This window comes from Rattus norvegicus, chromosome 5 (assembly GCF_036323735.1).
Source record: "Rattus norvegicus strain BN/NHsdMcwi chromosome 5, GRCr8, whole genome shotgun sequence".
Classification (NCBI taxonomy): domain Eukaryota; kingdom Metazoa; phylum Chordata; class Mammalia; order Rodentia; family Muridae; genus Rattus; species Rattus norvegicus.
Window position 1 is genome coordinate 26,839,581 of NC_086023.1, and position 14,613 is coordinate 26,854,193.

The 14,613-nt window shown below is 46.0% G+C and overlaps 1 long non-coding RNA gene across 1 annotated transcript; it reads left to right on the forward strand.

Moving 5' to 3' along the window:
• The first annotated feature begins 5,507 nt into the window (after nucleotides 1-5,507).
• Nucleotides 5,508-9,285, forward strand: LOC102552020 (uncharacterized). Its single transcript, XR_353872.4, has 2 exons — nucleotides 5,508-8,112; nucleotides 8,961-9,285. It is a non-coding gene; the product is annotated as an uncharacterized LOC102552020 (long non-coding RNA).
• The last annotated feature ends 5,328 nt before the right edge of the window (nucleotides 9,286-14,613 follow it).

The window sequence follows — 14,613 nt, forward strand, 5'->3', positions numbered from 1 at the left end:
AACATACGGGAAGAGCTCCAGAGAGGTAGGGGCAGTTTGCAAATGCACTTGCTGTCCAATGTGTCCTGCTATGACAGATGTCAGCGTCTGGGGAGATAGCAACTGCCCGGAGCTCTAGAGGCTATGAAGTCTAAAATCAAGAAAGGCAGTGTTGGAGTTATAGATGGAGACTTCCAGCCTCGCTACTTCGTGGTAGAGAGGTTGGGTTTCTTTTTTTTTTTTTTTTCCTCTGGAGCTGAGGATCAAACCCAGGGCCTTGTGCTTGCTAGGCAAGCGCTCTACCACTGAGCTAAATCCCCAACCCCGAGGTTGGGTTTCTTTACACTGATTTGAATCCCATTTGTAAATGCTCTGACCTCATGACAGTCATCTCCCGAAGGCCCCACCTGCTAATGTCATCACTTTGGGGGTGAGCACTCAACACGTGGACCGACCCAGTGTGTGCACTGCATTCTGCCTTAGCCCTTTACCTTGGATCACCTTAGATTATTAACAAACATTTTTAAAGAACAATCGAATAAAAATGTACTACAGTACTGGGGGCAATTTCTGCAGTAGTATCAAGTCTTTGTGACCAGGCATTCGTACAGCGCCTCGCCAGTGCCAGACGTACCGCTGCTTTCTGTACCCTGATGACTTTTCTTTTGGGGGAACCTCACCTACATATCCAATGCTCCCTGTAACTGTGGAGGAAAGACATAGAGGCTGTTGAAAAATATTGTTTGTGGGTCTCCTGAGATCTTCTGTTAAAGGATCGGTGTTCACGTCACTCAGATACTAATCTTTGCCCTCGGTGTTTCAGTGCTAGGTGTGAAGAAGTTCGTCCCCGTGGTGGCTTTTCATCGGTATCCTCTAAGCTAGTTCAGTTGTACACTATAACGAGCAGTGGCGAGCAGAAGCTTCTCGGTTCCCTGCTTCCTCATCTCTCTTCTCTGTTTTGGAGATCACATAGCACAGGCAGAGAGCACATTATCTGAGGTCCAGCTGCGGGGCCGTTTGATACGGTTCTCACTTGTTACCACATGGGTGACATCATGCGTCCTTATCGATTTATACCTAACGGGTCCAACATGGATCAGCATCAGCCCGATACATCTCATGATGTCTGACCATTATGGTCGGGAAATATGAGATTTGTTATTCTTAACTATCAACTCCCCAGGGAAAGACAAATGCTGGGTTTCTCTAGCCTTTTTTCTTTTCTTTCCCTTACCTTCTCTACTCTCTTGCTATTTATTGGAAATACTTAGCTCCCTTCCCAACAATGCTCACTGAAATCCCAGATCATTCCTGGGGCCCCTGAATCAGTCACCAATTGAGTCACTCTGAGTGAAGGATATTGGAAGGAAAGTGCCTGATGTAGGTTAAGGGGAGGGTCAGAGACCTGAAGCTGGGTGGCTTTATTACAGGGCTCCTGGTGTTGGGAGTCTCCTTAAACTCTCCAAAGCCAGCATTCAGAACCGCAACCTTAGAGTTAGGACAAAGGAATAGAATTCTAGGTTTTATTTTTGTGTGTGTGCATGCACATGTTCCTCTGTGTGTGTGTGTGTGTGTGTGTGTGTGTGTGTGTGTGTGTCTTCCTTGATACCTTTGTTCTCTAGCCACTTGCTTGCCTTCCTCCCCCTAACAGCTGGACACATCACCATCCCATTTTTCTATTGGTTGTGACTGAAGTAGCTCGGGGTCAATTATTTCCCCAGCAATTGACAAAGAATCTTGATGAAGAGGAAAGTGACATTGTCCCTTAAACAGCCTTGCTCCCTCTCCCCCTCCCCCTCCTCCCTCTCTTTCTTCGAGGAGCCTAGCAGGGCAGTGGCCACTTGGTCTGGGGAAGCGAGTGGATAACATGTGGGAAGTGCAGGGAAGATTTTTCTTCAGAGCGGAAAGGCAGAAGATCCAGAGGCGGCCATTCCACAGAGACTGCATGCAGGCGACCCAAGTCCTATATTTTGTCTTTGCCAAGCTTCAACAAAAACTGTAGATAGAGTTTCCATGTGAAGCTGTCCTTAAGCCCTGTACTTCTGTTGAAGATTTGAATCCTTAGCAGTGCCAAAGGGGCTGTGGGTCCCCTAAGATTAGCGAAAATGTGACCCTGGACCGCCCCAGAACCTTTTCCCTCCCCCAGCCTCTGCACTCAAAAGGCCAGAACTCAAAGCTCTCTCTCTGGTCCATGCGCCTTAAGCCTGTTAGTGGCTTTTGTTATTTTGACTGGGCCACTAGGTAAGTCATTCTAGCGTACTGGTTGAATGGACATTTGGGTCGACTGGTACTTGGGGAAGACACAAATGATTGATGGTTGTTAGGTGCAGTGCCCTAGCTTCCTATCGGGTTTTTTGTAACACAGCTTCCTAGGAAAGGTAAAACAAAACAAAACCAACAAACGCCTCCTTTTGGTACCCCTACTCTTTTTTTTTTTTGTTCTTTTTTTCGGAGCTGGGGACACCCCTACTCTTATGACTAGAGGCTGCCCCACAATTTTACCAGCAGAAGGGACGTCTGTGGGGAGAGTGGGTCCAGATGCTCCTGCAAGACATATTCATAAGTTGCCTCCATCGACCCACCGCGCGCTGAGGACAGCCACCTGTGCCTTAAGTCTTGTCTGGATCAGGTTCAATTGTACCCCCCACCCCACCCCCGCGTCCCCTTCCTCAGCTTTGGGTGGTGGGATAAAGAGCTCACAGATTGCAATGAGACCAGAACAAACCTAAGGGAAGAGCATTTTTTCTTTTCTCTTTGGAAAGTTGCCCTTCCTGGGTACACAATGACCCACAGCATGATGATAGGACACCGGGAGACCTTGGGGGCGGGGGCACCTTGTCGGTGGATGGACTCCATATCCAACTATGTTAACTCTTTGGGCAGGGTGCTTGTTCTCTGGTGCCCACCCCATCCCCGCTAGGTCCCAGTTGTTGAGGGTACTGGGTACTGGTGGATAGGAGTCATCGCTGGGGAGGGGTCCCCCTTAGGACTCCCTTGAGATGTTGCCAGTGAAGGAGCGCCTTGCCCTGGTGCACAAAGGCCACGCTTAATGGATTCTTGCAGATAAAAGAGCCCTGCTACCTTTCTTTCCTATAATGGCCCCTGAGGCTAATGTCTTAAAGAGGAAACAAAAGGATTGTTTTACAGTACACAAGTGAGGCAGGCGGCGCAGTAGATTGGAAGTCGGAGTACTAAATACTGGGAGAGGTGGCCCCAGCTTGTTAACCCTTCCCCTCCCGCAGCCCCCAGGTCTCATTTGGCCTTTCATTCGTACCCACCACGAAGAACGCTTGAGTTTGTCGTGCCTGGAAGGGACCGTGAGAAGACCTCTGGCTAGCTCCGTCCTTTCTCTGTTTTCCTGTAGAGTAACAGAGGGCAAAGATCTCTTTTGATTTGCAACAATTTCGGAAGGCAATCGGGTAAAGAGGAACATTTCTTGCGTCCCCGGGCGACTATGCAGAGCCACCTGGATTTTTAGACAGTTGAGACAGCCGCGCCTGGGCCCCAAGTAGCCTGTTCTGTGAGCACCTAATGAAGTTTCAGAGAAGGCAGCAGCGCTACTCCAAGAGCCCAGGCAGCACCCTGGGAGCTGCTCTAAGGTCACCCATCAGGTGTAGGCAGCTTTCAGGTGTGAGTGGTGTATGCACAAGTGTGTGTGTGCCTGCTTACCCCAATGTCTCTGAGAGCAAGTTTATATTTGCAAACTCCATTGCTGCTGGGGTTGGGAGGGAGGGAGGGAGGGAGGGAGGGAGGGAGGGAGGGAAGGAGAGAGAGAGACAGAGACAGAGGCAGAGGCAGAGACACAGAGACAGGCACAGAGAGAGTGAGTGGGTGTCGTAGTTTCTTCTGCCTTCTGGCTTTTTGTTCTGGCTCCAGAAGAAGATTTGGAAAAAAAAAAAAAAAAAGAAAAGTTAAATAGCAGTTGGAGACAAATGATCTAAGAAAAAAAAACTCAACAACAAAAATGCCCACAGGGATGGTTTTTAAAACCCTTTATTATGGAAATCCATTGCTTACACAAAAAGGGAGAGAATGATATTTATTCAGCGGGTCTTCAATTTGAGGGTGTATCAGAGTAGCTGAACAGAATCCTCTGGGGGGCTTGTTAAAACACAGATTGCTGGGCCCTAGCCCCAGAGGTTATTTTATTTGGGAGACCTGGGGTTGGCCCCAGCTTGAGACTTTGCAACTTGTTAGAATTCCCAGGTGCTGCTTCTGGCTGCAGAGATCCTTATGTAACCCTCTCCTGGCTTCAGCATGTGTAACAAGTTCTCCATTACGGTGCCTCCCTCCCCCTCCCCCAACCTGCTCGCTTTGCTACAGAGTTGTAAAGCAAATCTCAGTTATTCTGTTGTTTCACCCATGTGGGTGATTTTTTTTTAATTCAGTGGTTAAACAGAGAGGACTGTGAACTATGGGAAATGGTGGAAAAGCTTTTTATAAGCTTCCAGGAAGTCCCACTACCCTTCTGGTCATTTCCCTGGAGAAGAGTCTAGCACCTCTCTATTAAGCCATGCCTGTCAGTTTAAGTGTGAGACCCTGGGTTCTACCCCCTTTCCCCCCACCTCTTCCCCCTCCATCCCCACCCCTCCAACTCCTACCCCTCCCTCCACCCCACCCCCACCCTATCCAGAGAAATAACCCTGTTCTCCCTAACCTTCATTTTTCTGTGTCCTCATGTACTGCTATGGCTCTTTAGTCCTCTAAAGTGTTTTCCTAACAAGATACCTCAAAGGATGGAATTTTGAGCTATTTTGAATACTCCAACTCTTCTTAGGGATGCTGGGTTCAGACTCTGAGAGCACTTCTGGGCTACTTCTGTGTCACTTCTAAAAGTCATTATTAAAAAGGAGATTTCGCCACAGCTCCTGGGCACAGTTACCACTGAAGCCCAGAGTAGCCTTGTATCATGAGTAGGTCCTGGCATGGTCTGGCTCTGTGTCTTTCTTTTGCTCCCCAGAGCCGTTGAGGAACACCTTGCATTCCTCTTGATTTGTCTCCAGTGCGAGGTCTCTGCTTAGACTCCTTGGCTTTCCACTGGGTCACTTCTAAAAAGATTCTTGGCACTCAGCTTCCCCTCCTTCATCCTCACCAGGGCCTTATCATTTCTGACCACCCCACCCTCCCCAACCCCCACCTGAAGCTTACTCTCAGACTTACTCTTTTATATGATGGTGGTCCTCTCTCCTTTCCAGAGTCTCCAGGAAGTCATACACATTTTTCCTTTCTCCATCTGTTGCTGAAGGAAAGCTCTGGGGGCGGTGCTCACTCCTGTACCCCAGAGCTTTGCTCTTACTTTCTTGCCACCTCTTGTTTGTATGTTTTCCTTCCTGCAGCAGCCTGGACTCAGCTGCTATTTTCTGTTTTCTCCTGGGTCCCTCTGCCTGCCTTTGCTTTTCTAGTCTCTCTCAAAGAAGATTCAAACAGCACGCGCGCGTTTGCTCCTCTTTGGGTCCTCCAGCCCCTCATTCTGCTGGTTGGCCTGTCTGTGATGCTGGCTGATAGAGCAGCATTTCCCTTGTGGTCAGGAAAAGGATGGAGACTGCATGGTGCTGGGTTCAAGGCTGCTTTGTTCATTCGACCAACCTGTGTGAACCTCTGCTCTGTGCCAGGCACTGTTTGAAGGCTTGTAGCATTGAGCAAATCAGACATGTTCCTTCCTTCGACTCGCCCTCCTTCCTGTCTGTTCCGTGCTTGTGGATTCAGCCACTAATGGATCAGAAATATGTGAAAAAAAGTTGCATCTGTGCTAAATATACATGGGCTTTCTTGTCATTATTATTCTCTATACATTGTAACTAATATGTTTTAAACTATAACTAATTTACATTATACTAGGTCTTATTGGTAAATTAGATAATTTGACACATCTTCTTAAACTCTTTTTACCCAGGAACTCTTTTGTTCAACAAATTTTTTATATGGCCCAGGTATATAGGTATATAATAAAACAGACATAAATTTCAAACCATTCTTTGGTATACATTTAACTTTATTATAGTTATTAAAAGTGAAAGCAATTGGGCAGTGGTGGCACAGGCCTTTAATCTCAGCACTAGGGAGGCAGAGGCAGGCAGATCTCTGAATTCGAGGCCAGCCTAGTCTTCAGAGTGAGTTTCAGGACTGCCAGGACTACACAGGGAAACCTGTCTCAGTGGGTGAAGGGGAAAATGAAAGTAAATTTACACACTGATGGAATGGTGGGATTATTTACTACCACATGCAGAATGTAATATTAGCTGAATATTTCATAATGCAGGGCTTAGAGCATCCTCAATGTTTTTCCAAGTTGATCGATATTTTGAATTTTATAAATATTAGCACTAAGAATGCTGTTTTGCATAAATATGGGTACAATATACAAAATGGCAGAAATGTATTTCTGAGAAGGGTTCGACCTTTTCAAAGAACAGGTCCCCGGAAGACTGTTGCCTCTTTGTTATAGGAGGATATCTTGCAGTGTAGTGATTCACCTTATATCCTTGGGCATTTCCCAAACTCCCCCACCCTAAGCTTCAGTTCCTGCTTCTATTCCTGCCTCAGAGCTTTAAATGCTGTACATTTCTCTCAATAAATGAGACCTTGACAACAGAACTTTTGCTTGGTCTCCTTCTTCTCTTCACCCCCATTTTGGCCCACAGGTAGAAAGCCTCTTCGGGACCCTGAATAACTGGGTCCCCGCTGGCAGGGACAAGAAATTATTGGAAAATGTGTTCTAATCCTAAACCAAAGTTCAATGAGCTGTTTTTCATGATATTCAAATTAGCAATTCAAAGTAGCACGTTGCTGTTGTTGCTGTTGTTGTTGTTATTGTTGCTTTGAGACAGGGTTGTCTCTATTATATATGTGGCCCTGGCTATTCTGGAACTTGCTATGTATGTAGACTAGGCTGGCCTTGAACTCACAGAAATCCATCTGCCTCTGGGAGTACTGAGGCCAAATAAACGTGTGCATCATCATGTCCCACACATACCAAGGTGTGCTGATTTTTACATTTTACATACGAATCTGATTTTTACATACAGAGGAGTGGTAGTAGGAAAATATTCAAAAACTCTGGTAATTGAATAATTGTATTTGTTTGGTAAACAAATAAAAAGTTAGTAAATAAATAATCAAATGGCATCAGAAAACATTCTATATATATCAAAAACACCACAATGAATAACACAGTAGGGTCAAATCTGAGCCAAGGTGTGCCAGGCAATGTCTGGGTGGGTTCTGTGTTTTGTGTTGGCGTTCGTTGTTGGGCACAGACATATATTGCATATATTGTAATGCATATTCAGAGCCGAGTCCACAGTAAAGGTGTGGCATCAGAGGGGACTGTCAGAAATGCTTAAGATTCCAGATGTGTTTATTTTGAATTGATTTTAATTTATTGTGTGCCCAGCCTATTGTGAGTGGTGCCATCCCTGGGCTAGAGGTCCTGGGTTCTACAAGAAAGCAGGCTGAACAAGCTAGGAGAAGCTTGCCAGTAAGCCTCCATGCCTTCATGGCCTCTGCATCAGTTCCTGTCTCCAGGTTCCTGCCCTGTGTGAGTTCCAGTTCTGACTTCATTTGGTAATGAACAGCAATATGGAAGTGTAAGCCGAACAAACCCTTTCCTCCTGCTCATGGTTCAAGACACTGTGGTTTAAAGCATGGGAGAGGATGTGTCACAGGCAGGCTATGTGCAAATACAGCGTCAGTTTATACAATGGGCTTGGACATCCCAAGATCCTGAGGTCATCAGGGAGTTCCTGAGGATACTGATGGAGACAATGTAGCCGTGAAGATTATATCGTCTGGTCTACAAGGCAGTAACTGGCAAATTGGAAAGTGTCAAGTGCCCAAGTGAAAACCGAAACAAGGCAGGCAGGATTTGCGCTGCTATTTTTAGACTCTGTGGCCAAGAAAGGCTTCTTAACTGAGGAGTTATACTGAGGAAAGTCTAGAAGCCCGGGAGGACATCTTTTGGGTGAAGGCATCAATAATAGAACTACGGGAAAGGTGTACGGAAAGAAAGATACTTGCCTTCTAAAACAGCAGTTGTTACAATCTCTGAATTAGTCCTCATGCTCTAGTGTCTCGGCCGGCTTTGATGTTTGGTTTTCCAGTTACCCACTTCCTTTCTTCAGCTCTATTGTGGAGGTAAGGTCTGAGGGAAGCTTAGCTTCTTATTCTCTGGGGAAGCCTGAGGAAGCACAGTGGGCAGGGCTAGCTGGCTGTTCCTAGTTCTGGGTTCTTGGGACTTCAGTAATAATGCACAGGAAGTGCTAATTCTCAGGCTGATCTTCTAATGAAAGGAGGTGACAGTGGTCACGAGAGTCCCCAGAAGAAAGGGGACAAACCCAGGCAGAAGCTGAAACTAGGCTGTAACCACAGCCAAAAGTGCTGATAGTCATTAAAGTTGCTGTCTTTTACGAACAGCAAGCATTTGAGGTGCTGTGCCCCTGAGTCAGCCAGAATCCCACGTGGTCAACAGGAAGTTGGTGCTGTGGAGCCTGCCCTTGGTCTTACTGATCATGTGACTTCTCAACCCTCCAGGCCATTTTAGGTACAGGGCTGTAGGTGGCAGAGGCCCCTTCGCCCAGTCTTGTCTATCAGTGGTCATGTTCCTCGAGCTTCTACTTCCTTATGAGTGCTAAGGAGAATAAGGGGAGAATAGATTGCTTTATTTAATTTTCTCATCTCTTGGTGAGGGGCCTTGTGAACCTTTCCCCTGATGTCCACCTGCTTGGTTCTCTGCGGTTCTCTTTGTTGTTGTTTAAGACTGGCTCCACTGACATATTAGAACACCTGCCACTCCCCCCACCCTACCCCACCCCCAGAGCTGACAGTGGAAGCTGTTGTTTTAAATCCAAAAGCAAACAGTAGGCCACAGGGCAGCTGGCCTCCCCAGGAGCACAGGTGAATGGGGGGGGGGGGAACAGTGGCTTACTTGTCCTGGAAAGGGGCCATTAGAGGTCTGATCCCCAGGGACTGGCTTCCTCTTACAGCTTCCCTGGAGCAGCTGTGCTGAGAAGGAAGATGCTTCTTGACTCCATTTTGGAAGAGTGGAGAGGCTGTCATCCAGTCTTCTCTTTTCAGGAAGATTTCCAGAGGCAGCAATTCCACTCAACCACGTGTCTGTGTCCTAAGCGCACTCACACAGCATCTTTACCGACTGGCTGGCAGGAAGGGAGACAGCTCTGAAGGAAAGGATGTGGTTACTCTTCAAAACCCCAGTTCTGTTAAAGGATTAAAAAAAAAATGGTTGCAAAACACATTCCCATTACAGTTCAATAGGTTTGAGCCCATTGAAACATGGAGTTTATGAACATATAGTATGTGTGTGTGTGTTTCTGGGTATTACTAGATGCAAGAGGTGGTGTTACATGCTACGCTTACACGGTCAATGGTTGTTTAATGAGATTAGTACTGTTTTCCAAGAAAATTATTCCATGTTCCTGTATTGGCTTTCCAGGGCTGCCATAACCAAGTGTCATAGACACACTGAAGTTTATTTCATATAGTTCTGAAAGGCCGAGAATCCAAGGTCAAAGTGTCCTTGGCTTGCAGATGTCTTCTTGTGTCTTTCCATGACTTTTTTTTCCTTGCCAGAGATACTGGATTTATGGCCCACCCAGAATGACTCTATTAACATCACCTCTTTTAAAGGCCCTGTCGCCAAATCCATCCTCATTTTTGAATAATTGGGGCTAGGGATTTAATATATAAAGGTTTATGTGGAAGAATAGCAGACCTCCGACTTGAAGCCCTTTTGCCTTAACCACCCATCAAGGACCCGGCAGGTGTACCATGTGCCTGGCCACTTGTTTGCTTTTCAGAATTAGTCCCACCTTGGTTCCTTCCTCAAGATGAAGAACAGCCAACTGTAAAACTAAAGCCTGCTGGGCAGCGCTGGTGGAGTTAAGGTAACTAAATTTGTTTCTAGGCATGGAGGGCGTAGCGTAGTGGTGGAGTAATTTCCTGACATAAAAGGACTAAAGGAAAACACTTTCTGTTTCATGAGTTTTACTGTCGCCTGTTCCATCACCCTTATCATTAAAAATCACAGGCACAGATGTTACCCTTAGTATAGTCATAGTCTCCTCGGGTTGGAGTAGGAAGCCCAGATCTAGGGCAGGGGACAGAGTGAGCTGCCAAGGCCCGCCCAACCCCAGCCAGGTTCTACTTGCTCAACTGGGCAGGTGAAAGCCCCTGGGGTTTGGGGGTTGGCCTGCTTCTTGGATTTATACAGGCAGTGGAAAGAGACCGGAGTTATTAAATGAGATGGCCTCTGATCACGAGTTGGGACTTTTCTACTTTTCTCAGAGAATACTTGCCTTTGTTTGTTTTTCTGATCAATCTCGAAACCAGGAGCACAGACTCCTCCGCGGCCTCCACCCACCAGCTTCCTTCACAACTCCGCCCACAACACCCAGGCCAAAAAAAAAAAAAAAAAAAAAAAAAAAAAAGAGCCGAGAAGGCCTGAGGATTCTTCCTGATTCTAGTCAATGTACTTTATCCCATAGAAAATAGTATAAAGGGCCCACTACAGCGCTGCTGGCTTCAACAGGAGGCGTGGGTGGGCCGGCTTTTCCTGGCTCGCCACTGGATCACCTCCACCCAGCTGCTCCGGAAAGCTCCCGCCAAGGCCCACCCGGGAAGTGCTGCCCAGTGCGCAGGGGCTGCCCGTCACCATGCATTTGCAGCAAACACCACTCTGAATTTCGAGTCTGATGTGAACAGACATTGTAAGTTGCACCAATGTCACCCGAAGGCCAACTAGTGACTTCATTAGTCAACTGTTTCCTTATTGCAATTAAAATGAGGATGGCCAGATGTTTATTTAGGTTTGAGGAAGGATGCGGTATTGTTTGATACGTGAGAGAGTTACTGAATGTGTGTGTTAAAGTAATTCCCCAGAGTTCTGAGATAGATGGTGTATTTCTCAATGACACAGACTCCCTTGGCCATTCCTTACTGTCAAGATCCAACTTGCCATCTGCTCTGAGATGCCCTGGGTCTCTGCCCAGGATTGTCTAGCAGAACGCACATTCACTCTCGACTTTGCCATCCCTTCCCATTTCCCAGCACACAGCACTACCTGCTGTTGCCTCCCTCAGCTTCTTCAAAACACAGTGTGCTCATGAGACATGATTTCTCTTCTTCTAGCTTAGCAACAGTCTGGAATGGTTTTTGTTTATTTTTGTTTATTTTTTTTTCTCCTTCTGGAGTAGCACCATTAATCTCAAATCCTTTTCTTTGGTGATTTTTTTTAAATGTGCTAAATACATACAACATAAAGGTTTATCATTTTCACCATTGTGACGGGCACAGTTCAGTGGCAAATTGTGTTCGGCATTTACAGTGTGGTCCAACCGTCACCATCATCCACTCAGGAACTTCCTCATAAAGTCACACGAACTTGGTGCATGTTAAGCATGGACTGTCTGTCTGTCCTTCTTTGTCCCAGCTCCTAAATGATACTTTGTGAATAAGCCTAGTCCAGGCACTTCGTCTGGATGGAGTCATCCGCAGCCGTGCTTTGGTGACTGGCTTATTTCATTTAGCCTGAGGTCTTCAAGACTTACCCGTGCTGTGCCATGTTTGAGAACTTCCTCACTCATCAGGGAATCACGTCCAGTGTATATGTCATATTTTTCTAATCTATGGATTGACCTAAAAAGATCAATAAAAATGGTTGCCATCTGTCAGATGTTGGGTAAAATGCTAAAAAAAAAAAAAAAAATACCCAACTTGCATGGATCTTTTTGGTTGATGGTTTGGGGTGTGTACGTAGTAGGAGGAGCACAGGCTCATGTATCATCCTATATTTAACCTCGAGGTTTCCCCCCAAACAAAGCATTTTTAGATACCTCCTCACAGGTCAGTATTTTCACAAGTGGAATGACCATGTACTTCTTGGTGGAAGGAGGACACTTCTCTAAAGTGCCTTCTCTGAAGGTATCTTGTGGAACCACCTGCTTCCTTGATGAATAAGCTAGCTGGGAAAGGATTGGGAGATACCCCTTGCCAGACAGGAAGGACCCAATCCTGTCTCCATACTTAGCACATTTGTCCTCTTGAATGGCTTCACCTATACACTCTAGGGAACAGTTTCTAAATGAGAAAAGTTTTAATGAGTAGATAAACAAAATGTGTCGTGCACACGCAAATAGGACTTGCTTTTCTAATGACAAGAACGCTTAAGTTCTTTAACTATTAAGACCATGGAAAGAAGACAAAGTTGGAAAATGCTTGGCACAATTCCTGTTACGGGTGAGCTTTCAATCAATATTTGACTGTTATCATTACTGTATTTATAGATGAAGGAGCCCAGACTCCTGCAAGCTAACAGTCATATGGCAGTTTCACAGCATTCCTTTGATTGGTTTTTGAAATATCCCTGTACATGGCTGGCTTTCCATATCTACAGTATGTTGGTAGAGCTCTTAGTTTGCTAGTGACTTCTCTTTTTCCTACAATTCCCTTGGTCTGCTTTCTGTGGGTATTACTAGATAGTACAGACTAAGTAATATACGAAGAATAGAATTTTATGAAGATTCTGTAGGCTGGGCGTGTGGGAGCATGACTGGAACCAGACGAGGAACTTCTGCTATCTCAACAAATGAGATTTTTAAAAAAATATATACTTTCCAAGCAGAGCAGCACTATTTATGAGTGGCGTTTGCTGATAATTCTTTGACGCAGCTATCATCTTTGAGTAGTAGAGTGACTTGGCATCATCCCACTTTGCTACTTACTAACCATGTGACCTTCGGCAAGCCAGCACATTGGCCCACACTGTGGTCAAAACTACGGAACACATGTAAGTGAATACTTATGCCAGAGTTCTCAGTGAAGGACAATTTCAAGAGCCATCAATCCAAAGAAACAGACCTTAGGATGGGCCAATAGCATCAGCAGCCAAAGCCAGGGTGCTGCGCTCTCTCCATGCATCCTCACTGCTTAGATGTTATAATGCAAGGCTTTGAAATAATGAAACAGGGTCCCTGCCTTCCGTGCGTGCCTAGGAAAAATGGTCATAAGGAATAGGTGAAGCCTTGGATCTGCCTCTCTTCTTGGAAAGGAATAAAGGATCTCGAGCGGTCTTGTTCTGCCTGTGATTAAAGTGCGGAGACAGCTTACCTAGTCAAGTTCAGATATTCCCGGGAAGAGACGGTTCCTTTGGAAAAGCAAACTCATCTCTGGCAAAACAAAAAAAGCAGAAGTTGAACTGTTTCACAGAGGCACTGCCCTCCACTGGTCTCTGGAAGGGAAGCAGCATCCTTAACCCTTGGGATTTGAGTGGGTGGTACCTGGGAGAGTCAGCTTGTCTTCTCAGGTAAACTAGCTACTCATATCCTTATCCAGGACGCCTTGCACAACTGATCCGTTTGAAGGTGCCACCTCCAGGAGTCTGCAACATACTGAGTTGTTGTGCCTTGACATAACTTTGGAGAATCTAGAACCCTTCTTCAGATCAAACAGCCTCTCCACAAATTTCCCAAGTTCACTGTACTTTTAGGGTTTGAAGGAGATTGTGGGTGACATCCTCCACATTGGTTAGACCTGTGTCCAGGTGGACTGACAAAGGTTCGATCCCTGTGCCTGACTTATGCCTCAAGGCTTGTAAGTTATTGACAGTTCTATGTGAAGTAGTCTTTAGTCTTCCTTTTGGCCTTTACATTCTTCTCTTGTACCACATAAATACCAGCACTCATTGTGTTCCCAACAGGATTCTAATCCCTTTCACGTTCTCTGAAGGCTGATATCAGTATTCCTCTTGCCCAGCCACTGATGGAGTGCAGAGGAAACTCACTCATTGGTCTCTAATGACTTCGGAGGTAACTTTACAACCAAACACCTCAGCAGCATGACCTATCACCTCTTCCCAAATGGAGTTGATAATTCCATCTGGGATCAAGATCCCTCCTCACCAACATTCTTGAGGGTCTTGCTCTGTGACTATGCCCTTTCTCTTGTTGTGATCTACCCACTCCTATACCTGGGTGTCTTCCATAACAAGAAGAAAAGCAAATTCCAACTCCAGCCTTATGTCATCTTTAACTTACCTCCTATCTTATGTGGTAACTTTTTTTGTAGTTTGGCTCTGTCACTGGTATCCATGAAATATGGTCTTTCCAAGGCTGCTATACCCTCCAAGTTGTTCAGTCCAGTGGATGCTTTGTCTTCTCTCTTCTGCTGCAACCTGCATAGCTTAGAGATTGACACAACTGCAGTGACAACAATACATACAGAAAAGTGTCTCAGTTGGGTTTCGTTGCTGTGAAGAGATATCACGACCAAGGCAGCTCTTATAAAGGATGACATTAAATTGTGTCTGGCTTATAGGTTCAGTGGTCCAGTCCATTATCACCATGATGGGCAGCATGGCGTATGGGTAGGCTCAGTGCTGGAGAAGGAGCTGAAAGTTGACATCCTCAGGCAGCAGGGAGAGAAAGCCACACTTGGTGCGGCTCGAGCATCTGAGACTTCAAAACCCACCTCCATTAGCATACTTCCTCCCACAAGGTCACATCTCCTAATGGTGCCACTGCTTACTGGCCAAGCATTGAAACACTTGAGTCTGTGGGATCATCATTCCCATTCAAACCACCACAGTGGGAATCAGATGGGCAGCGGGCTTTAATGAAGACACAC